We start from the raw sequence: 22,862 nt of genomic DNA on the forward strand, positions 1-22,862 counted from the left end.
CTCTAGGATCATGAATTATAGGCTCAATGCCCTTTGTAGCTAGTATTCGCTTATGAGTGAGTACATACCATATTCATCTTTTTGGGTCTGGGTTACCTCAAAAAGATGCTCAATCATACTACAAGGGCATTTGTTCAACTATGTTCATAGCAGCATTATTTGTAATAGCCATAATCTAGAAGCAACCTAGATGGCCCACAACTGAAGAGTGGATAAAGAAAATGTGGCACATTTACACATTAGAGTACTATTCAGCAGTAAAAAATAACGACATCTTGAATTTTGCATACAAATGGTTGGAATTAGAAAACACTATCCTGAGTGAGTTACCCCATTTTTTAAAAATTACATTTGTAAGCACTCAGGAGGCAGAAGTGGGACCCCTGTGAGCTCCAGATCAGCTTGATCGACAGAGCGAGTTCCAGGACAGCCAGGTTTCTCAGAGAAACCCTGTCTCGAAAAACAAAAACAAAACAAAATGAAAATTATATTTTGTGTGTGTGTGTGTACATGTGTGCGTATGACATGGGGCCAGGGGTATGTGGAAGTAGAGGACAACCTGAAAGAGTCTTTTCATGTACCATACTGGTCATAGGGATTGAACATAGGTTGCCAAGGCTTGGCCACAGGTATCTTTAGTCACTGAGTCGTTTTGCTGGCTCCCACATGGCATCTTACCTGTTTGGTTGGCTATTTTCCTTATGAATGCAAGTCTCTAGAGTACAGGACTCATACACACAATAATCTAGGACTAATTTGTATGTGTGTAATCCATGTACAAATGCCCATGGCACGCGTGTGGAGGTGAAGACGACTTGTGGAAATTGCTTTTCTTCTTTTACTCTGTGGGCTCCAGAGACGGAACTCAGGTCATTAGGCTTGGTGTCAAACACCTGTGCCTACAGGGCAATCTTGCTGGTCCCTTAGTATACTTAATAAATTATTCACACGTAATTCGATGAGATGGTAACTAATAATATGGTTACAGATGACAACCGTGTTGATACCTGATATAAAATGTGTCACTATCCCATAGATAAGGTGAGAAGTGTTGTCCATAAAACCCCCAATCTAGAGCATAAACCTGACTTTGTTTCTTTTTGTGTGTTTCTCTAGATTTCGAAGAAACATGAAAAATTCCAGAAACATCAACTTACAGGTCAAAATGATTCTCTCCCTTACTGATCAGCTCAAGGCTGGTGACTGATCAACCATGGGCCATGCTTTCAAACTCTAGTCTTGAACAGCGGGTGGAAGAAAGTGGAAAAAGAGGGTGTTCCTGGAGAGTACCCCCATCTTTCTGACATCTTCACTTCCAAAGTCATGCAGACAGCTCCATAATTCCTACATTGTTTGCTTTCCTCATGCTTCTCTGTCCCATACATTTTCATGGCATGGGCAAAAATTAACTACCAAGAGTTTGGTGAGGGAGGTCCATCTCCTTATTTCGCTACCACGGATGTGGATGTGGGGTAGACATCTTTAAAGGAAAAGATGTATTGGGAACCTCTGTGTCCCTCACTACTGCATTCCGGGGTCACTTCTAGTACATGATGAAGACAGTATAGTTTGCTTGCAAAACAAAACTTGATAGCTGGGCCGTACCACTCATCAGTTTCACGATGTGACTTCATCTTTGCTCCCCTAATTGTTAGATGATGTCAATAGTCACTATGCTCATGGTCTCTTTACTCCTATTACAGTTTCACAGCTGAAAAAAGCTGGAATGATGAATATCATTGAAGCTGATCTAACATGGTAAGCAGAGTCTGTCTTCAGACTGTCCTATGACAAATACCATGATGGCTGGTTTCATGTCAACATGATCCAAACTGGCATCATTTTGGAAGAGATTGCCCTCTCTAGATTGCCCTGTGGACAAGCCTGTGCTGCTTTTTTAATTTTTTTTTTTTTATTTTTGGTTTTTCGAGACAGGGCTTCTCTGTGTAGCCCTGGCTATCCTAGAACTCACGCTGTAGACCAGACAGGCCTTGAACTCAGAGATCTACCTGCCTCTGCCTCCAAAGTGCTGGGATTACAGGTGTGTGCCACCACTGCCCAGCTACATTTTCTTAATTGATGATTGATATAGGAAGGTCCAGCTCACTGTGGGTGATGCCACCCATGGACTGGTGGTCTCAAGTAGCACAAGAAGGCAGGGTGAGCAAGCCATGAAAGCAATCCAGTAAGCAGGGTTCCTCCACGGCCTTTGCATCAGCTGCTGCCTCCTGGGTCCATCTTGCCCTGAGGTCCTACCATGACTTCCGTCAGCAATGGAGTGTAACCTGAGAACTGTAAGCTGAAACAAACCCTGTCCCGCTAAGTTTGTGGTCATCGTGTTTCAGTACAACAATGGAAATCCTAGCTGCAACACCATCTTAACCGTAGATGCTGTATGTAAAATCCTGGGACTTTTACTTCATTTACTGTGACAGCAATTGCCTCCTTCCTAAATTAACTTCCTATTCTTATTGGCTGGCTTACTGGTACTTTAATATCACTTCAATTCTACTGACATCCCCTTTTGTGTTCAGTGTTTCAGGACACTCTACTGGCTGGAGCCAGGAATATATATCCAGATCCATAGACAGGAGTTTTCAAAAGATCTTCCATCATTTGGAAAATGCAAGGTCAGGAAACAGAGTTTCTGGGTAGGGGAGAGAGAGAGGGAGTAAAAGGAGGGAGGTAAAAGAAAAGTGAGTTTGAGCAATGGAGAATAATTTTTTAAGCTTTATTTATTCCATGTTTTATATGGGTATTTTACTTGCATGTGTGTTTGTGCACCACATTCATGACTGATGCCCACAGAGGCCAGAAGAGGGCATTGGATCCCCTGGCACTGGAGTTACAAATGTTTGTAGACTACCATGTGGGTGTTGGTAAGCAAACTTGGGTCCTCTGGAAGAGCAGACACTACTCTTAACTGCTGAGCCATATCTCTAGGCCCCAAAGTGTGTGTGTGTGAGTGTGTGTGTGTGTGTGTGTACACATCACATTTATTTAGGTATTTATTTATTATTTTTGTGCATGTGTGCACATGTGTACCACATCATGTACATGGTGGTCAGAGGAGAAGCCACAGGAGTCAGTTCTTTCCTTCTAAGATGTGGGTCTTAGGGATCGAACACAGGTCTTCTTTCTTAATGGCAAGCACAGGTTGTGCGTGTGTGCATGTGTGTGTGTGCATGTATGTGTTTGCAAAACTTGGGTGTCATTCTGGGGAGCCATGCAGCTGGATTTTTGAGATAATTAGCCTTGGCTGTCCAGTGAGCCCCAGGGTATCCACTTTTCTCTGCTTCCCCAGCACTGGGGCACTGTGTCCCTTTCTTTTCATGTGGGTCCTGGGGATGGAACTCAGCTTCTCTCTTTGTACAGCATGTCCTTTCCTCACTGACTCACACATCTTGCTCTTGGTGGAGGGATTCTTTACATAAATAACTGATGTTTGTGAATGCAACCCGTCCTTTCATCTCTCCCTTAGACCAAAAATGTTTTGAACTTGAAACAACCACTCTCTCTCTTCTTACTAATTTTATGCCTACTGATCCCAAAGAAAATGAAAACATTTCTTTTTGTCAGGTCAACACTTACGAAAACCTTAAAAGAGCCCCAAGATTGGTCTTCCTCCGGCTCTGACATTGTGGGTACGACGGGAAACCGTTCTTCTGACTCCAGCATGTCTTCTGTATCATATAGTGACAGCTCGAACCCATCCCTTCCAGTCTTTCCTGGAAGAGCAACGCGGCAATTCCGGAGCCATAGCTTCCCTGCTCTCTCCCGAAAGGAACCGCCTGCTCCCAGGAGCCGGGGCTCATCCCTGCCTACTTTACAGAAGACAGATCTTAAGAAATCTCTTTTAAATGAGAGCCTAGTCCCCCTAGTATGGGCTCCACACCAGCTCTCTCCTATAGTCAGAGGAGAACTGGAAAGACACATATCACATAAGGTTTCGACTTTGCGGGCACAAGTGGTGCATCTGCCTGTGAAGAAATCCTGGGAAATACGTAACGAATTGATGAATGTACAAGGAGTCCCTGAACAAGGGCTCCCCAAAACTCAGTTACCTACACTCCTCCCTCAGAGGGCTGAGCAAAATACCAACAGTTCTCCAGATGCTCCATCGTTTCATGTCCATGTAAACATTGGGGTGAATTCTGAATTAAGCAGGACGGAAGTGTCACAGACGCTGACCTCAAACAAGCAGTTACAGTCTGCGAATGACCACCAGGTTCTTAGCTACAACCCTGTAGTTATATCAATGGGCACTCCAGCTCCCATTAACATAGTTCGGGAAGAAAACGCTTTAATAAAAAAGGATCCAAGGCATGTGTTAGAGCTGAATATAGATCAGAGGGTCCTCGGTCTTCCAGAACAAAGGATACAGCCACAAAGGGCACAAGTAACTGACGTGGAACTGACAGCCCAGGTACCACGCTCAGCCACGGACAGCATAAAGGTCACTCCAGTGGCACTGCTTCAGGTTATGGGCTTGATGGGAATGATCCCAGAATCACATGCGCAGGTGATAGACTGCGTGGGGTTTCCCCCGCAGCCACCAAATCAAGCAGAAACAGTGAATCTAACTCCTCAGCCATCAGATCAAGTAATTAAACCAAAAACAGTAAAAATTCAACAGTATTCAGCTACGGAATCAAAGAGTATGGCCTCAAGACAGAGTCCAGTCACAGATAATATGAAGGTAACTCCTGCGGAATTGCTTCGCATCATGGATTCTATGGGGATGATTAATGAATTATACCCACATGTCATAAAACCAGCAGAAATAGCCCCAAAGCCACAATACCAAGTCATGGAATCTGCAAAGGTGGATATACTGCATGGCCACCAAGAAATACCACCAGAAGATAAGAGTCTAGGGCTACAGCAATCAGTTCTGGGAACTGTGGAAGTGATCCCCCAGCCTCAGCATAAAGTCATGGGAACACCGAACACGACCTTGGGCCCACAGAATCAAGCCACAGAACACATTGGGATTGCTCCCGGTCCAATACATGAAAATATATTGGAAATTAGCTCAAGTGCACTTCCTAAAGCCATTGATTATACAAAAGCAACCCCAGTGGCACAACAAACCATGGATTTCATGCAGAAAATTCCACCAGGAGAGCCACACATTACAGAACCTAGGGCTTTGATCCAAACTGAAAATTTGACCACACTGCCAGCCCAGCCAGACGTTCTGACTTCTACTGTCCCAAGAGGAGCAGCAGAATCTCGAGGCATACCTCCACAGCTACCGTCTACAGTCCTAGCGTCATCAGGAGTGATTCTGCTACCATCAGGTCAATCCCTGCATGCTCTAAAGGTGACCCCGATAGTACAGGCGCCACCTGGGGTGGGAATGATCCCACCACTCCAAGTTGTAGAGCCTCCTGGTTTGACTGCACAGCCAGTGGCTCAAGTCAAAGAACCTCTGGACTTGCCTTCTGGGTTCCAGGTTCAAGCTGGAGACTCTGTGGGGATGACTCCACAACATCAAGGCGCAGAGGGTGTGTCATCGACTCCAGGACTGTCTCAGCAGGTCATGGACCCTTCAAAGTTTACCCCACGGCACCAAGACTTAGACTATTCTGAAGTGAGCCCAAGGCAAAGTCACAAAATCCCAGAAAGTGGTGGGACCTCTGACACCCAGCCCCAAATGAAGAATTCTGTAGAGATGACAGAGGTACATAATCAAATAGTGGAACCTGTGAGAACAATCACAGCACCACTAGATCAAGGTACAATACCCCTAGGAAGGAGCCAAAAACATCACGTTACAGAAGCGGAAGTGGTGCCAGTTACACCACTACTTCAGGAAATGAAACATTTGGGGGAAAACTCAATCCCACAGCCTAAGGTTATGGATTCAACGAATTTATCCCCAGAATTACAGAACGTAAAATCTGAGCACCTAATCCCAGATCCAAGATTGCAAAATATGAAATCTGTGGACATAGCCATGGCTTTAGTCCCAGAAAAAGTAAAATATGGACCACCGACCTCAAGAGCGGTATCTACAGATTTGACCCTAGAATTGCATCAGCTGATTAAGCAGTTTGAGGAATTAACCCACAGGCCACAGTTGCAAAGTGAGGAATCTGTGCCATCAGCCCCTGAATCTCAACTTCAAGATGTGAAATCTGGCCAAGTGATAGTTGAAGCACAACTCCAAAACACACAGTCTGCTTGGCTGGCCCCAGGTCCACAGGTGCAAAGTGATAAATCAGTACATTTGACCCCTGGTTCACAGACTCAAGGCATGCAAAGGGTTGTTCATTCAGCCCTATCGCAGGAGTTACAAGGAGATACAAAAATGGTGGAGTTGGCTCCAAGACCATCACTTGAAGATAAGAAATCTGTGAACTTAACCCGAAAACCATATTCACAAAGCACCAGCTTTGAGAAGACAGCCCATGTACCATTGCTCGAAGATAGAAAGATTCTGTTGGTAGAAGGTAGGAGTTTAATTCCCGAGGCACTGGTGGAAAGTGTGAATCTTAGTGAATTGGTCCCAAGCACACACCTTTGTGCGGTAAAATCCTTAGAAGTGAACCCCGACCCAAGTTATCATTTCCTGGAACCTGCAGAATTGGCCCTACGGCATCAAGCCCCAGAAGAAAGAGTGGGCTCTGACATTTGTCATCAGGTGGAAGAATCTGTTGAGCTGACACAATCATCATTAGGAATGAGGCTGACGCCACTGCGCCAAACCTCAGACTCTATGGAGATGTACTCACCACCACTCCAAGAAACTCTTGAAACTAGGAACCAGGTTGTAAAAGAGATGGAAGAGACTCCAGAATCACAAAACGCAATTAAAGATGCTCTGGATTTGCTACCAGAATCAGAAGTGCAGAATATGAACTCAGTGGTGATGGCCCCAGAACCACATCCCTACTCAGATGGGAAGTTTCTACATGGGACTCTAGAATCGTGTTCAGAAATAACTCTAAGACCAGAATACAAAGACAGAGAGACTATCAGATTAACATTACCTAAAGTTGATGATACTCAGGGGGCCATGATAGAACCATATTCAGAAATGGAATCTCTGGAGTTGGGTCTAGAACCAGGAGTGCAAGGTGAGAAATCGGAGTCCTTGGCTCAACATTTGCAATCTGGGGAAGTAATTGGTAAACCACCTGTACTAGCTGTAGAGACTATCACACTAACTACAGGACCCAAACCACACATTAAACATGTGATCCCAGGGCCCCAGCTCAAAGTCAAACTTAGGCAAATGGATACAGAATCACAGTTGCAAAATGAAGACTCTATAAATGTAACACGACAGTCATCTCTAGGAGAGGTAGGTCCTGAAAAGACAAAGCCAGAGTCAGGGCCACAAAGTCCATCCCCGAAGGAACTGATTGAGGAGACACAGCCCCCGAAAGTGAAATCTGTGCATTTAAATCTAGGACCACAGCAGCTAAGTATCAAATCTGGGTTGATTCCAGGGCCACAACTGCAAAGTGTCAGATTTCCAAAGTTCTACCAAGGGGGAAAACGAGGAAATGTCATCTCAGGCCCCCCACGTTATGGTGTGAAATCTGATGAGGCACGATCACGTTCCCCAGTACCAGAAATCAGATCATCAGATTATATCCCGGGGCCAAATCTTCCAGAAGCAAAACTGCAACATGTGAAGCCTGTGGAAGTAAATGTAGGACCATGCTTGCAAGCTGTGAAATTCTCTGATCTGACCCCTGAGCCCAAGCACCAAGGTTTCAGATGTACACAGGTCATACCAGGTATTCACTTTCAAGATAGGAAGTCTCAGGGACTTTTGCCAGAACCCTTTTTGCCATTAAGCCAAGAGCCACAGGTTGAAGATAGGAAACTTGTTCTACCTATGGAAGTATCAGAGTTTCATAGCAGGAAACACACAATACCAGCCTCTGAACTACAATATCCAAGCGTGATATCTGAGGAGGTAAACCCGGAACTGCGGCAACAAGATACCAAAGTGTCTGAGTTCGCTTCTAGGCTAAGACCTCAAGGGGTAAAATTTGGGGAGCAAACTGCAGGACCGTTGTTTCACGGTATGCATTCTATCACTCCAGAGTTGGGGATACATAATCCAAAGCTAGCGAAGATGACCCCAGAGCTCAACGATACAAAGCAGGTGAGTTTTAACTCGTGGCCGTGCCTGCAAAATGTCAATTTTTTTGATGGAACATCAGGAACTCAATCTCAAGGTGTGACGACTTCAGAGTTACACTCGGGGCCACAGTTGGAGTGTGTAAAAATGTTTGAGTTTACCACACAGCCAGGGAGGCAAGGGATGAAGCCAAAGTTAATAATACAGGAGACGCTGTTTGAAGACAGGGCATATGTCACAAGGAATCAAGCACCAAGCTTTGAAGATGAGATGTCTTATAAACTACCTTCTGGGCCACAGATACCAATGGCAGAATCAGTGAGATTGACTCCTGGGATACAGCTAGCAAGTGTAGACCATTCTGAGTTGGTTGGAAGACCAGAGGCACAAGGTATAGAATCTTCTGAATCGATCCCTGGGCAGCATTTGGGACATATAAAATGTGTGGAGAAGGTCACAGCATCAAAGCAGGAAGAGTTAACACCAGGGCCACATTTGGGAGATGTGAAATCTATGGAGTTAAGGTCAAAGTCAGAGAGGGAAAATGTCAAAGCTATACTGTTAACCCCAGGGAAACAAGCAGGAGATAAAGAACCTGAGGAGCTGCCCCTGGGTCCCAACTTGAAAGGTTTAAAATCTGAGTTACTACCTTCAAGACCACAGTTAGAGGATAGGAGATCTGCGGTCTTAACTCTAGGACAATGTCCAGAGAGGATAAAATCTACAGTGGTCTCCCCATGTAGCTCCCAGTCAGATGGTACAAAAACTGTGAAGTTGATTCCAGGTTCAACAATTCAAGATTTGAAGACTGTGGGGCTGGCCCGTGATACACATGTGCAAGATCTAAATGCCATGGGTTTGAAACTTGAACCAAAGCAAGAAGAGAGTCCTGTGACTTTTGTACCAGGTAAACAGTTTCAAGATGAGTTTATGGAGGTGTTGCAAGTGCCTCAACTACAAGGTCTAAAACCCAAGGAACTGACTGCACAGTCACAAATGCGGGGTAGGAAACATGTGATTATCTCATGTTTGAAGCCACAAAGTCTAAAACCTGTGAATATAGCCAAAACACAAGGAATCCCAGGAGTAAAACTTGTGAATTTAGTCTCAACACAACCGTGTCGAGGGATGGCGCCTACGGATTTAACTCTCAAGCCTGGACAGGATGACCAGATAACTGTAAGATCACCCGAGTGGAAAGGTGGGGTTTTAGACCAGCTGAGCAAGCATTTTGAGTCAGAAAATGTGTTATCCATGAAGTCAGGTCAAGAAGCCAAACCTGCAGATAAAAAACCCAAAGAGATCAAATTTAAAGTACAATTTAAAGATACACCATCATTTGAATCGACTCCTAAACCAGTTGTTCACAGTGTAAAACCTGAAGAGGCCCAAGATGAACCCCAGGTGCCAAGTATGAAACCATGCCAGGTGACTCCAGGGCCACAGGAGCACCAGGTGAAAGTCTCAGAGCCAATGTTAGAGCCACCATTTCAAGATGTGAAAACCATGGTGCTCACAGAGCCACACACTGGAAGTACAAAATCCGTCCGATGGATACCAATATCTGAGTTTCAAAGTGAGAAATGGGTAGGGTCAGACTTGAGGTTGCAATCTCAAAGTGCCAAACCTACAGAATTGAAGCCGTCTACAGAATGGAGGGGTGTGAGGCCCTCTGAATTGACTGTCAGGTCTAAAATAGTTCAAGAAGAAAAATCTGTAGGGTTGCATCTTGAGCCACAGTCACAGCAAGTAAAAACCTCTCCGTTAGCACTAGGGCTTCAGAAAACAAAAACTTTGAACTTAACATCAGAGCCACAACCTCAAGGAATCAAAACTGTGGATCAAAACAAAGATCCACCAGTTGGAAGGGTAAGATCCATTGAGTGGATACCAGGACCTGAGTTCCACAGCATGAAGTGTTTAGGGTTAAATTATGGGTCACAATCTCAAGGTGTCAAATCTACAGAACAAAAAATGTCTATACAGTTGGGAGGTGTGAAGCCATCAGAGACGACTGTAAGGCCAAAACTTCAAGAAGAAAAATCTGTGGGTTTTAACCTTGAATCACAAGTAAACTATACGAAGACACCTGAGTTGTCCCCAGAACCAGAGATACAGAAAGGAGAAAACGTCACATCCAATTCAGAACCACAGCCTCAGGGGATCAAAACTGTGGATCAAAACCAAGATCCATCAGTTGTAAGTGTTAGATCCGTTCAGTGGATACCAGGACCTGAGTTCCACAGCGTGAAGTATTTAGGGTTAAATCGTGGGTCACAATCTCAAGGTGTCAAATCTACAGAACAGAAACCATCCATACAGCTGGGAGGTGTGAAGCGACCTGAAACGACTGTAAGGCCAAAACTTCAAGGGAATAAATCTGCAGATTTTAACCTTGAGCCAAAAGTACAGCACATAAAAACCCCTGGGGCATCCCCAAAACCAGAGTTACAAGAAGGGGAAAACTCAGAGCCACAGTCTGAGTGTGTAAAAAGTGTGGCCTTACACGACGGATCAGAGCCACAGTCTGATTGTGTAAAAAGTGTGGCATTACATCACAGATCAGAGCCACAGGCTGAGTGTGTAAAAAGTGTGGCATTTCACAACGGATCAGAGCCACAGGCTGAGTGTGTAAAAAGTGTGGCATTACACCACGGATCAGAGCCACAGGCTGAGTGTGTAAAAAGTGTGGCATTACACGACGGATCAGAGCCAAAGGTTAAGTGTGTAAAAAGTGTGGCATTACACCACAGATCAGAGCCACAGGCTGAGAGTGTAAAAAGTGTGGCATTACACCACAGATCAGAGCCACAGGCTGAGAGTGTAAAAAGTGTGGCATTACACCACAGATCAGAGCCAAAGGCTAAGTGTGTAAAAAGTGTGGCATTACACCATGGATTACAGCTTGAAAATACAAAATCTGTTCAGTGGATCCCAGCATCTGGCTATCAAGCTAAGAAATCTATGCTGAATCTTAGGTTACAATCTGAAGATGTCACAGCTAAAGAGTTAAACCCTTTGGCACAACTAAAGAATGTGAAGACTTCTAATGAGTTGATTACAGGGCTGAAGTTACAAAGTAAACAACCTACAGGGTCAACGCCGGAACAACAGTCTCGTGGGTTCAAAACTATTGATTTTAAATCGGAGCGCCAGTTTAGAAGTATGAAAGCATGTGACCCAAACGTAAGGTCAAAGATTAACAATATAAAATTCACATTTGAACCCAGGTTTCCCTTAGAAGTCACAGGCTCTCCTGGATTGAACCCTGGAATGCAGCCACAAGAAGTGACCTTAGGGTCACCCCCAGGAACACAACCTCAATCTGTGACATCTTTAGTGTTTAAACAAGAGTCACAGGCCTCAGAAGCGAACTATGGGGTATTAAGCCAAAGGGCACAACCACAAAGCAGTATGGAGTTAAAAAGTGCAAAATCTTTTGAGTTAGCACTTCAGACAAAGCCTTGGGATATAAAATCTGAGATCAACTCTGGGCCCCAGTGGCAAAGTGCAGAATGTTCTGACTTGACACCTGAAACAGAGTCCCAAAATATGAAATGTATCACGTCAAGTCAAGGTAAGCCATTTGCCAATCAAAGTGTCCAGCTAGACTGTAAACATGGGTCACAGTGGCAAGGTATAAAATCCAATCCAGGTCTGAGGACAAAGTCCCAAGAAATGGAAATGGAAGACTGTGAATCAGGCCCACAGTTACAAGATCTGAAATCTTCAAGGACAATCATGGGTATAAAGGTCCAAGATGTCATATCTATGGGCTTTACTCCTGGACCACAATTACAAGGTATGCCATCTGAAATCCTTACAGAGAAGAGGGTTCATGGTGTGAAACTGGTAGAAAGCAAACCTAGTTCAAAGTTACAAGGTAAGAAACCTGATTTCACCCCAAGGAAGATGTTTTTAGGCACAAAATCAGTAGAGCTGGACTCAGTGTCCCCTTTACAAGATTTGAAATATGCTGAGCAGATCTTGGGTATGAAACTTCAAGATGTGAACTCTATGGAACATCATGTTACAAGTATAAAATCTCCCGAGCTGGTAACACAGATAAAATCCCAAGGCATAAAAGCAATGGACTTTAATTCAGGATCACAGCCACAAAATAAAAAGCCATCTGAGTTGGCTCATGGGAAAAAGCTCCAAAGTATGGAATCTTTGATAGTGGAGTCAAAGTCCCCAAATGGGGAATCTGTGGAGTTAAACTTGTGTGTAAATTCTTCCATATGCACCCCGGAGCCAAGTCCTCCGTGTGTGAATTCTTCCGTATGCACCCCAGAGCCAAGTCCTCCGTGTGTAAATTCTTCCATATGCACCCCAGAGCCAAGTCCTCCGTGTATGAATTCCACTGAGTGCAATTCTAAAGCACATTTTCAAAATGTGAATTCTTCTGCATGCATTCCAAGCCAAAACCCTCAGTGTGAACATTCTAATAGGAATAATCTTGGGCCACTTCTTCAAGGAATGCATTCTGGTACAACATTTCCAGCAGCACAAATGATGTGTGTAAATTCTGTTTGGTGCAGTGTCCAAACACATTTGCAAAATGTGAATTCTTCTGCATGTCCTCGAAGACAAGAATCACAGTCTGCAAATTCTATGGGCTACAACCCTGGGCCACATTTAGAAGCTCCTAAACATCAAGGTATGAAGTTTCCTGAGTTGAACCCAGGGACAGGAATTCAAAGAGAGATGCCTATAACGGTTAACCCAGGACAGCACTTGCAAGATTTAAGGCTTGAATTAACTCCAGGGTCAAATATTGCAGGTATAGCACCTGCAGAATACAACCCTGGGCCACAGGAACAATGTATGAATTTTTCTGAATTGAATCCAGGATTAGAATTACAACGCATAAATTTAGCGAAGCTTGGTTCAGGGCCACAGTTGCAAAACATAGAGTCCTTTGCATGGACCCCTGGATCAGAATCTCAGTATACAAGACCTGTTCTATTGAGCCCCGGACCCCCTTTTCAAGGTGTGAAGCCATCTAACTTATCGGTAGGGGCAAAGTTTCAAGAGATCCCATTTTTGAAGAAGCAATTTGGGTCACGGCAGCAAACTGCACAACCCATGTTGACTCCGAAGCCTCAGTCAACTGGTGTGGACTCTGTGGAAGTTTTACCAACACCACTGCCTGAAGATAAAATGTTTCCAGAGATGAGCAAACAACCATTGCTGTTCCTGCCACAAAGTGGAAACTCTGTGGGCTTATCACCAAGTCCATTCCTTCAAAATGTGACATTTGGGAACCAAATTCCCCAAACAAATGATCAAATCACAGAACCCTCTAAGGTGGCAGGCAGACCAGCACACCACCTGGTGGACTATGCAGAGATGAACACGAAGATCAGGTACCAAGCCCCTAAATTGGTAAATTATATTCCGCTGCCCGTTTATCAAGAAGATGCGGGATCTTCAGAAATGATGAAAGGGTTGGGACACAAAAGCACAGAAACAACAGAGAAATCTATGAGGTTGACCTCCAAGCCAACGGATACAGTCACAGAATCATTGGGGATGCCGCAGCAGCCAGAGCTTCAAGTGCCAGGATTTGCTGATCTGACTCCAACACTAAGTGATCAAAAAGGTTCAAATACCTCAGAACTGACCCCACAAAAAAACTACCAGAGCCTAGAAACCCTGGAGTTGCTTTCTTGTTCGTGGCCTCAAGTGAAAGATTTCGTGCAGTCACAGACCCAACCAGCCACAGGATCTAAGAGAATGACCCTCGACCTCAAGAATCATGCCACAGAAATGACGGGGCTAACTTGTAAGATAAGACAAGGGAAAGAATTTCTTAGAGTGTCTTCAACGCCAGTAAACAGAGAGAATGAATGTGTTGAAAAATCTCCACGGCCATATCCTCAAGACTTAGAACCTGTGATGGGGAGCTCCGAGAAAAGATCCCCAAGGGAACAATCTGTAGCCTCGTCACCAAGGCCATTCTATCATGTTCCAGATTCTGCTCCGGGGATAACACCAGGACCTCAGATTCCCGAATCTGTAGGTTTGATCTCTAAGCCATGGCTGCAAAGGGAAGAATTCCTAGAGTTGGCCGCCAAGCCAACCAATCAAGTTGTGGGAAATACAGCCTCTGTAGAGCTCCCGTTTGAGGAATGTCAGACAGAAGAGGTAGGAAGTGGTCTACCAACGCCCCAGAAGACAAGCATTGAAAAAGTGAACGCCACTCCAATAGAATCACTGGATCAGATTATAAACTTTGTAACGGTCAGCCCAAAGCCACTCAATCAAATGACAGAACCTGCAAAGACACAGCTTCAAGTTCCTCAAGTCTCTAAATCTCTGACAGTGATTCCTGGACCACCACTTCAAGTTATAGAGTCAGTGATGATACCGGAGCCGACCTCTCAAGGGTCAAAATATGTTGATTTGACTCCCAAACTGCATGATATGATAGTTTCAGAGTTTGCTCCAAGACTTTGGCTACAAAATGTTCAAACTAAGAAATTAATTGCAGAGCCAACACATCAGATTTTAGAAATGATAGAATTACCAGGCTTTCAAGTGATAAAGACAATATTGCATCCCAAGCCCCTGCTTCTGATTGCGAGATCCGAAGAGCTGGCGCCGGGACCAAGTCCTCAGGCTGTAGAACCAATAGGAGTTGCCACAAGATCAAGAATTCAAGTAAAGGATCCTTTGAACTTGCTCCCAAGACCACATCTTCAAGACAAGATAAAACCTATAGAACGAACTCTAAGGGCAAATATTCAAGAAAATTTTCCAGAATTAATCTTACAGCAAACATCTCCACTTGAGGAACCTCCAGTATTAACTCACAAGCAAAGGCTTCAGGCTGGAAAATCTGTAGGACTCAAAAGAGAATCTCCTAAAGTACTGGAAATGGATCTGAATCAAGGACGGGCGTTTCAGAACAGAGATTCAGAAATGATAACATCAGAAAAGTTACAAGCAGAGAATTACTTCTCTAGGTTCCTAAGCAGCCCTCCGATCCCATTCATTTCAAGCTCTGTCAAAACAAGCGAATTAGGGCCCCTTCAGGGTTCTGGAATGCCGGAAGTGTCAAGAGCCCGGACTATGAAGAACTTTAATGTTGGCATTTTGCAGTCTCCAGAGTCCTATACAGACACTATTAGGATACGGTCACCAGCTCTTCCCTTGGTCCTTCCTTCTGATAAAACAGGGAACTCTGTGGGATCCCTATATCCTGAGATCTGGGATATGGATTTCATAACTAAGGAATCAACCGAAAAGAAGCAAATGGAAGAATTTGGGAATACACTGCAGAGCTATTCTCCGTATCCACTGAGATTACTACCCTCGGAGTTTCAGGCAGGATTAGGAGCTCGAAGAAACTCTATTCGTTCTTTCCTGGGCAGACAACTGAACATCTGGGAAAGCCATGTCTGTAGGCAGCGACTACCCAGGAAGTACCTCTCCAATATGCTGATGCTGGGGAATGTTCTGGGAACCACTATGGAAAGAAAGCTTTGTTCTCAACCGTTTTTAACAGAAGGAGCCACTATGGGTATCTGCCAATCGATTCAGAATTTATTTGGGGTTCCAGCTGAATTGATGGAATTTTCCCAGAGCCTACTAGAGAGGGGCCCAAGGACAATTTCACAGACGTCAGTGGTCAAAAACTATATTCAGAGACATATCTTAGGCCATGGTCACGAGAAAAGAATACCCTTAAAGATGTGGACACGTGGATCCACATCCTCCATAATACAGCAGTACTCTGGGACTAGATTGGGACTAAAGAAAACGAACTCAAAACTCAGTGATATATTCCAGGAAGTCACTCAGCACGTGCCTGTCTCATGTACAGGGGCCCAGTTTCTTGCCTTAGGGAAGCCAGAGTCTCCTTTCAGGATACTTTACAGTAGGGAAGATCCTGTTTCCAGGGAGCCGAGTAATATCTCCCAGAGCGATTCACAAACAGGAACTTCCGAGACTCACCACTCCTTCGAGTCAAGTTATTTTTCCCAGACCAATACCGAGCTCTCAGAAGAGCTTAAAGATCTAAAGCTAAAGATAGCAGCAAAACTCTTACGGAGTCAGATACCCTACAACGTCCGTCCACCCTCAGAGTCGGGTCTTGTCCAGAAATACCCCATCTGCTTGCAGTGCGGCCTATTTTCAGAATGTGGATGTGGTCATAAGTCCCAGTCTGCTTACATTCTCGTCTACCCACAGACCCACCTTATAAAAACCCCTGAAGGCCGTGGTGAGATCCAGACGCATCTTGGTTTTAGGTTGTACATTAGAAAAAGACCTCAAGTCTCAAAGGATTGTGGGAGAAACAGAGCAGACACATCGAAGAACCCTTCCTCATCATCACACAGAAAAGCTAAAATCTATACTCCAGCTTCCAAGAGTCCAACTTCTACAAGAGATTTCCAGTCCAGATCTTCCCAGTCTCCGGCTTCTGTACCAGTTCACAGGAGGCAAAAGCAATGGGGCAGCCATGGTGTGGCAGGGAAGACAAAAGCCAAAGACTCTGGGCATTATGAATTCTGTGAGGTTCTCTCCGCGTCAGAGAGTGACTCTGAAAGTAACCAGCATGAAAAATGGGCTAAGTCAAGACTCAGTAAGACCTCAGACTTAAAATATCCAATGAAGAAAATCACCAAGGAACTTAAAAAGCAAAACATAAAGCTCTACAAAAACAGTAGACCCACAGAAGAGTGTCCTTCTGGAACACTGACAGATCCATCAAGAAGCAAGAGTATCAAAACCACTCAAACCAGCACTGTTTCTTCAAAGAGACAACCGAAGAAATCCTCCCAGCCCAGGTTCATCCAGCGGCTTTCTCAGGGCCTAAAGCAGGCATTCCAAAGAGCACATAGAGCTATGGCTATCACCAGACAGAAGCCTGAGGACAGGGCTAGTCCAGACAATTTGTGGTCAAGCAAAAACTTGTACCCCGAAGAAAAAGACGAGGATGATTGTTTAACAGATGGCAGAGGGGCCAGCACTCCTGTTATCAAGCAAAAGTTCATGGGTTCCACCCCTAAGAAAGAAGACAGATTGCAGGAAACATGTGACCAAGCTCAACAATCAAAACAAGTGAGCTCTCTCCAACCCAGACCTTTGGAATTGGCGAAGAACATTGTTTCTGAGAGGAATGTCATTATCCTAGCTACTCCAATCCTACAGCCTTTGAGTAGAGTTCTAAATGTCAACAGCAGAACAAAGAAAAACTATGAATTCTTCAGTCCAGAGTCTAAGAACTGTTCTAAAGTAGGAGCCAAATTTCAGGTCCAAGAGACACTCGTGCCTGACTCCCTTCTGAAGAGAACCATGCAGAGTCACTTCAAACACGAGCAAGAACAACACAGGACCTATCACAGCCTGTCTGAGAGATCTCTTCGAACACACCACAGTCCTCAGAGAAAGCCTAGGAGTCCCTCTGACAGAACCCTTAGCAGCCTCTCAGTGAGGGGATGTCGCAGTCCCTCCCAGAGGAAGGATGGCAGTCCCTCTAGAAGAACCCCTCAGAGTATCTCTGACAGGAGCCCACCCAGGCTCTCTAAGGGGAGAGGTCGCAGTCCCTCAGGGAGGAGCCAACCCAGCCCTTCTGGGAGAAGGCCTCGCAGTTCCTCAGGGAGGAGCCCTCGTAGTAGTACCCCTAGTAGCCCTCGAGAGAGAAGGGGACGTAATCCCTCCCCCAAGGGTTGGCTTGGTCTTTATGGGAGGAACCAACACAGTCCCCCTTATCAGAGATGCTGCAGCCCCTCCAAAAGGAGCCATCTCAGTCCCATCCAGAGGACATGGGCCAGTCCTTCAGAATGGAGCCATAGTACTCTCTCTGAGATACCCCCTTCCAGATGCTCTGGCAGGACAAGGCAAAGTTCTTCTGAAAGAGGCTACCGCAGTCCCTCTAGGTCCAGGCTCCACAGGCCTTCTTCCGGACTCCACTGCAGCCATTCTCAGAGAACTCACTACAGCCCCTCTGACAGCAGAAGCAGTCATTCTGAGAGGAGCCGACACTTAGAGAGGAACCAGCAAGGTCACCATGCGAGACCCCATCACAGCCCCAAGGGGAGGCTCCGGCACAGTTCCCCTAAGGAGAGACCCAGACATAGCTGGTCTAAAGAGTTCCTGCAAATCTTCACCTAGCTGCCCCTTCCTGCTCAGCCACTGCCTGCACCCTCAGCAATCAAAGAACTATCTAGGAGGGGAGTGAGAATGGGTCCGTAATTTAAGATCAATAAAGGTGTAATAATTGAACTCTCTTTGCAGCCATAAGATCACTTGTGGGGTGGGTGGGACTGGATGTGCAAACGCCCGGAGCTGAAGGGTTGGGGTTCACAAGGACCCCTGAAATCTTCAGGCTTCGCCCACTTGCTCCAAGGAGGTTCTGATCCTCCTGCCTCCACCTCCCAAATGCTAAAATTATAGGCATGTGCTATAATGTCTGGCATATGTGGTGCCGGGGATCAAAGCTGGGCGTCATGCGTGCTAGGCAAGCCCCAGCCCTCTAGAATTAAAATGGTCTTAAAAATTATTTTAGTTATTTGTGTGTATGTATTACGTGTGTGTGGATGCAGGCATGCCTGTGTTATGCTGTGCCTGTGGAGTTGATTCTGTCCATCTACTGTGGGTCCTGGGGACTGAACGCTCATCAGTAGTAGACTTCTGCAGCAAGACCTTTTAACCACTGAGACATCTTGCCGGTCCTATATTGATGGTTTTAAAAAATATTTATTTTATGTGTATGGGTATTTTGTCTGCATATATGTCTATGTTCCATGTGGTCTGTACACCACATGCATGCCTGGTGTTCCCCAAGGCTAGAAGAGGGCATTGGATCCCATGGACTGGAGTTACAGAAGACTGTAAGTTTCTAGGTGGGTCCTGGGAATTGAATCCTGGACCTCTGGTAGAGCAAGCAGTGCTCTTAACTGATGAGCCATCTCTCTAGCCCCTTAGTTAAAAAAAAAAAAATAGGTCAAATGTCATGGCACAGGTTTTTAACCTAAGCACTGGGGAATCTGAGCAGATCACTGAGTTTGAGGTCAACTTGGTCTACACTGTGTGTCTCCACTGTGTGATGGGCAGATTTTGAAGGACATGGCTAACATCAGTAAGGCTAGGGAAAGAGGCTTTTGTACGACTGAGGTGGGAGATGCTGGCGGTCTGGACTGGTGGTCTTATGGCCAGGCAGATATCAGACTGGGAATACGTGTGAAGACTAAGACCTGGGCTGGGATGTAACCCAGCTGGTAGAGCACTCTAGTGTTCGCTAAGCTCTGGGTTCATCTCCACCACTGAATAAACTGGCGAGGCAGTGCAAGCCTGCAATCTCAGCACTGAGAGGAAGTGGCAGGAGGATCAGAACTCCAAGGTCACCCTTGGCTATATATGAAATTTGAGGCCAGCCTGGGCTACACAAGACTTTGCTTAAAAACAAAATCTGAAAAAAAACAAGACAAAAACAAAATTGGGGCGGGAAGGATGGTTTAGCAGTTAAGAGCATTTGTTGCTCTTGTAGAGGACCTGAGTTTGGTTCCCAGCACATACAAGGTGGCTCACAACCACCTGTAACTCCAGTTTCAGGGGATCTGATACCCTCTTCGGACCTCCATACATGGGTACCTATGTAAGCAAAACAGTCATATACGTAAAAATAAAATATACCTTAAAAGGTAAAAAGTAGACAGACAGAGAGGTAGATAAGTAGATAGATAGATAGACAGACAGACACACAGGCAGACGAGATAGAGTCCTGAGAACTTGCGGACAGCTTACATGGGGTAAAGGGAGGAGGGGTATATATGAAAAAGCTCAAGCTGCTTCCCAGAAACAGCTGACATTACTAAGCCCTTACATCTAAGCCTTTTGCAGATTTTCTTGTTCTTCACCACCATTACCATCGCCACTCTCCTTTATAATACTATGTGGTAAATACTGTCATCAGTGCCCCCATTTTATATGAAGAAAACCAAATCCCAGGGTTGGAAAGGGTGAATGACCTAAGTTTATACAAGATGAAAAGTTGAACCAATGTTTGAACTCAAGGAATTTGAGGTCGCAAATGTGTTCATTACCTCTGTGCCACACCCAGGAAAGACACAGAGGTATGTTAAAAAGACTTGGGCAGGCTGCAGAGATGGCTTAGTGGTTAAGAGTGTGTACTGCTCTTGCAGAGGACCTGAGTTCAATTCCCAGTATCTACATATGAAGGCTCATAACCGCCTGAAGCTCTCGCTCCAGGGGATCCTACACCTCTGGCCTCTGCAGGGACCATCATTCATGTGGACATACCCACACATGGACCCTCACATAGACACATTGTGGCAGTGTGGATGGGACTGCCTCCCACTGGCTCAGATGTCTGAAGACTTGGTCCCCAGGAGGTGGAACTGTTTGGGAAGGATTGGGAAGTATGGCCTTGTTGGAGGTTTGTCACTGCAGGTGAGGCTTTGCTGTTTCAAAAGTTTTCTGCCATCTCCAGTGCTGTCTGTTTGCTGGTTCCACGATGTGAGCTCTCAGCTGTCCAGGCCACTGTGCTCGCACTGCTCCTATCATGGAACTGTAAGGTCATTTTGTGCAGCTTTTATAGGCTGTTTTGGTCACGGTGTTTTGCCACAGTAATCAAAAAGTGACTAAAACACACCCAGTTCAAAGTAACTAAATTTTAAAAATGTAAAAACTTTAAATATATAATCAGTAATAATACAAACAAGAAACAACCACTTAAAGGAGAACCTTGCAAAGGAGAAGCTAAAACATTAGGACATACTCAGAGCTAGAGGGACAGCTCTGCAGTCAGGAGTGTGTACTGCTCTTGTAGAGACTGGAGTCTGGTTCCAGCACCTTTACCAAGGCGGCTCACAACCGCCTTGAACTCCAGCTCCAGGAGGTTCAAAACTCTCTTCTGACCTTGGCAGGCACTGGCACTCACATGCACAAACCCACACATCGACATTCTTATTCACAGAATTTAAAACTATTTTTATTTTTTTTTTATTTTTATTTTTTGGTTTTTCGAGACAGGGTTGATCTAGAGTAGGAAGGTGTTTGGAGTAAGTGCACCAGGAAGGGCTCATGTTGGGGTGTGTGGGAAGCAGTGCTCACACACAGGACAGAAGCAGCCCACAGGCCTCCTAGTGGCCAGCATTCAGTTCCACAGCTCTTACCTCTCAGCAGTGCGGAGCTGCCTTGCCTCCAGGGCCAGTTTGCTCAAGGTTTTCCACGTTGCCTCTGTTTCTGGGGTCATCTCCAGGGTCTCCAAGAAGGCTGTTGCCCTGGAGAGGAAGGGAAGAAATCACAGGAGTGAAGCAGGATCTGGAGGAGCAGAGGGGAACCCTGGTGCTGCTGGGGCAGCAGGAGGGGGGGGGAAGAAAGGCCAGAAACACTGCCCTTTGTCTAGGCCCCTCCCATGACTCCAGGGCCCCATTGATCTGTGACAGTTTAATGGGTCACTGCAGGCATCTGCTAGGCCCACTCTGGCTCAGCACCACACTGGCTGTTAGCAGCTCTCACCGGGTGTAGTTGCCATCATCGATGACTGTTCCAAACTCAATCAGGCCCTCGTCCAGGGTGTAGACCACAGTCATCACCCCTTCGGTCACCATCACCTCTGTCTTCCCTCCACCTCGCTCCAGACCTACAACGTCACCCTGCACAGTATACAAAGAGTGGCATCCAGTTCTTCAGTAGGAAACAGACTTAGGGGTGTGTGTGCACGCACAGACTGTGGGTGCGTGTGTGACTGCACTTGTCCACGTGAGCAGGCCAGGAGACACGCTCGGGTGTCACTCCTCAGCTGCTTCCACCCTTTCTTTCTTCAACCAGGATCTCAGCTTGGCCCTGGAATTTACCAAGTAAGCTGGGTTGAGCCCTAGGGGTCTGCCTGTCTCTGCCTCTCCATCTCTGGGATTTAAGTGTGCACTAACACGCTTCACTTTCTTGCTGTATGTTCTGGGGCTCAAACTCAGGCCCCTCTACTTGAACAGCAAGCACTTTACCAAATGAGTTATCTTCTCAACTCTTAGACTGATATTCTTTTTAAAGTATATTATTTTGTCAGGCAGTGGTAGTACACACCTTTAACCCCAGCACTCAGGAGGCAGAGGCAGGTAGATCTCTGTGAGTCTGAGGACAGCCTGGTCTACAGAGTGAGTTCCAGGACAGCCAGGGCTGCACAGAGAAACCCTGTAATATATATCTATATAATTACTTTTTCACGTTTATTTATTTAGCATGTGTGTGTCCATCCATGTGGGCTCTGAAGACTGAACTCAGGTCATCAGGCTTAGCAGCAAGCACCCTTATCCATGGAACCATTTCCCCAGGCCCCAGACTGAGATAGTCTTGGGGGTCCTCCAGTTAAATTACAACTTAAACCTGAACCCAGAACATACTTTTTCTTTTCCGGCACTGCTTAGTTCACATGACAAAATCACTAAGAATGTTCCCCACCTCTATGCTACCTATCCCCCTTTAAAAAATAAAAAAAAACAACCAAAACAAAACAAATGAGTAAAATGACATTTTTTAGCGGGGTGGTGGTGGCCAATGCCTTTAATCCCAGCACTTGGGAGGCAAAGGCAGTGAACTCTGTGAGTTCAAGGCCAGCCTGGGCTACTAGAGCTAGTTTCAGGACAGGCTCCAAAGCTACAGAGAAACCCTGTCTCAAAAAACCAAAAATAATAATAATAATAATAAATAAACAATAAAAAAGAGAAAAGACAGAAGGGCAAAGGCCAAAAGCTAAAATCTGAGCAGCAGGAAAGGGGGTGCTGCT

At 45.4% G+C, this 22,862-nt stretch overlaps 1 pseudogene; it reads right to left on the reverse strand.

The window, feature by feature from the left end:
* LOC121453232 overlaps positions 1-22,862 on the reverse strand; it is a 41,958-nt pseudogene that overhangs the window by 1,949 nt on the left and 17,147 nt on the right.

Source organism: Microtus oregoni, unplaced genomic scaffold (genome assembly GCF_018167655.1).
Source record: "Microtus oregoni isolate MIOR12 unplaced genomic scaffold, Mior012 000011F_ref0000422, whole genome shotgun sequence".
Taxonomy (NCBI): domain Eukaryota; kingdom Metazoa; phylum Chordata; class Mammalia; order Rodentia; family Cricetidae; genus Microtus; species Microtus oregoni.